Source organism: Priapulus caudatus, unplaced genomic scaffold (genome assembly GCF_000485595.1).
Source record: "Priapulus caudatus unplaced genomic scaffold, Priapulus_caudatus-5.0.1 Scaffold956, whole genome shotgun sequence".
Taxonomy (NCBI): domain Eukaryota; kingdom Metazoa; phylum Priapulida; class Priapulimorpha; order Priapulimorphida; family Priapulidae; genus Priapulus; species Priapulus caudatus.
In genome coordinates, this window is record NW_014578017.1 from 107,550 (window position 1) to 110,635 (window position 3,086).

At 47.7% G+C, this 3,086-nt stretch overlaps 1 long non-coding RNA gene across 1 annotated transcript in view; it reads right to left on the reverse strand.

Annotated features, from left to right (window-relative positions):
- Window positions 1-322: 322 nt before the first annotated feature.
- Window positions 323-3,086, reverse strand: part of LOC106814648 — a 6,660-nt gene continuing 3,896 nt past the window's right edge. Inside the window, exons 2-3 of the long non-coding RNA XR_001394635.1 lie at window positions 576-737; window positions 323-392 (exon numbers count right to left, since the gene is read on the reverse strand). This is a non-coding gene — a long non-coding RNA (uncharacterized LOC106814648). The remainder of the gene's footprint in view (window positions 393-575; window positions 738-3,086) is intronic.

Sequence of the window (3,086 nt, forward strand, 5' to 3'; positions counted from 1 at the left end):
TGTGGGAAGGTGCGAGTCCAACGTTCGCATGGTACGTTTCTAGAACGTTGCTGCAACGTTATTCCTGACCCGACCAAACTACAACATTCCAGCAACGTTGTGGGAACGTTATGTGTTAGCTGGGAACTTGCTGGCATGTTTGCATTTCGTATACAATCCTTTAATTTTCTCATGACAATAACTCACATCGGTGAGAGAAAAGAGAGAGGTGGAATGAGAGCTGTAAATGCAGAGACAATTATCTAATTTGTAACTATACCCTATCATTTTTACAAATCAAATACTCACAATCACTGCTTGCAAATGATACATGTTCATCATGTGGAAATGCTTCCCCTCCGTGATTTATTGGCTGTGGCTCTTGCTCGACACATTTTCCGCCTTGCAGCGACCTATGAATTAGTTCATGACTGGTTGCCAAGCAATATTCATCAAACCTGATGTGACTTCTGGTGTCTAACATTTTCAAACGAAAAAATCCTACTGTAATCTTTCTGTATGCATCAAGATACATATCTTTTTCAAGAAATCACACATTTTATCACATATACAGCATATATATCATATCTACTTACATTTTTCATGCCACTGTTCTTTAACTGTCGCTGTAGCTGGATCTGTTCAATAGACCAGCACTGGCTCTTGCCCAACATATTTCTGTCCTTGCAGTGATCCATAAATAACTTACTTACTGTTTACGAAGCAATTTTCATCAAACCTGAGATGACTTCTGACATCTAAAAGTTAAAAACAAAGAAATCCACTAAAGTCTCTCCCCTCTATGTCTCCCTTCCTTTCTCGCTCCGTCCATCTTTCTATATCTATCTGCCTCTCACGCTCGGACTCACATGTGTGACGCCGGAACACATATACACATATGAGGGACCGTCACATATTTTCTGTTTGCCCACTCTCTGTTCGCCTGTCTCGCTTTGATTCTCTCACTCTATGTATGTCTTTATTTCCCCATGAACCTCTCGCTATCTCTCCCTTTCGCGCCCCATTATTTTCGCGTTCTCTCCATCTTATTGTAACGTTGAATTAAAGTTCTTACTTGTGTATTAAACTGAATAAACTTTAATAACTGGCACACAGTGTAGTCACATCTTGCACAGAGAGCCAAAGAAACGCGCACACGCGCGTATAAGCACGTGTGCTTACTCCCACGACCACAACCAGACTCACCACTCCTACATTCTCTGTCTCCCCTGTCTCTCTAATCTCGGCTAACGCTCCATTAGAAGTGTTCCCAACTTTGATATCATTAATGATTAATGATTAATGATTGATAATCCTAACCCTAACCCTAACCCTAACATAAATGACATGACACCACAAACTAATATATGACCTGGACCACACACACACACATATATATATATATATATATATATATATATATATATATGTGTTATTATGACCATTAATGACATTAAAGTTGGGAACACTCCTAATGGAGTATCACCCCTAATCTCTCTTCTATATATTACTCCCAAAACCCCTACATCCTGAGCGCACATGTCACCCGTTCTCCCAGACCGCGTCCTACCTCCATTTCACAATGACCCTAGAATGGCCAAGCCATTTTCCTCAAACTTTAAGTGAATTTAGATGATCAAATTTTGAAAAGGAACATTCCATGATCCAATTCTCTCTCCCTCTACTTCTACCTCATTGCATCCCCGCTACCCTGTCATCGCGCTCTCTCGCTCTCTTTCTCTCAAATTTTCTCTACACTCTTTCTCTGTATCTCTCGTTCTCTGCCTCACTATTTCTCTCAGCTCACTCTCCCGCCTCTCTTCCCTTCTATATATATATATTCAAGAGCGTATTAAAAAGATGACGTAAAGGAACGTAATGTAACGTAAATTAAGCATATTAACCTTCTTAATACGCTCTTGATATATTCCTATACATAATCAGCAGCGGATCAGCGTTGCAGCATGATATTATACGGAAGCCCCCTAGTGCCGGCGCAGTCACGTTTCTCGCAGCCGGCCCGGTCACGTTTTTCGCAGCCGGCGCGGTCACGTTTTTCGCAGCCGGCGCGGTCACGTTTTTCGCAGCCGGCGCGGTCACGTTTTTCGCAGCCGGCGACGTCACGTTCTTTCGGAGCCGGCGACGTCAGGTTTTTCGTTGTCGTTGTCATCATTTTTAGTCGACGTCGTCATCATTACTCGCCCTGATAAGGCTAAAACACAGCACCGCAAGCGAGCGAAAACACGGCGGCGGCAGCGAGCGAGCAGAATCGGCGCGGTGACCTATTTAGCACTGCGAGCGAGCGAAAACACGGCGGCGGCAGCGAGCGAGCAGAATCGGCGCGGTCACCGTTTCGCACGGCGAGCGAGCGAAAACACGGCCGCGCCGGCGACCGAGCAGAATCGGCGCGGTCGCCTTTTTCGCAGCCGGCGCGGTCGCCCTTTGCGTAGCCGGCGCCGTCACGTTTTTCGCAGCCGGCGACGTCACGTTCTTTTGTAGGCGGCGGCGGCAAGCGAGCAGAATCGGCGCGGTCGCCTTTTGCGTAGCCGGCGCGGTCACCTTTTCGCACCGCGAGCGAACGAAAACATGGCGGCGGCGAGCGAGCAGAATCGGCGCGGTCACCTTTTCGCACCGCGAGCGAGCGAAAACACGGCGGCGAGCGAGCACAATCGGCGCCGTCACGTTTTTCGCAGCCGCGACTTAACGTTCTTGCATTTGTCGCCGTCATGTACGTTTTTCGTTGTCGACGTCATCGTCGTTGTAGACTTTACCAACGCATTAACCCTAGTAAAATACTAAACAGTGCCAGTGGAATCCGCCAAGACATCATTTTTTATTCACCCACTCCTGCGCATGTCTTCCTCCTCCACCAGCTTCTCCCTTCTCCCCTTCCTCCTCCACCAGCTTCTCCCTTCTCCCCCTCCTCCTTCTCCACCAGCTTCTCCCTTCTCCCCTCCTCCTTCACCAGCTTCTCCCTTCTCCCCCTCCTCCTTCTCCACCAGCTTCTCCCTTCTCCCCCTCCTTCTCCACCAGCTTCTCCTTTCTCCTCCTCCTCCTCCACCAGCTTCTCCCTTCTCCCCCTCCTCCTCCACCAGCTTCTCCCTTCT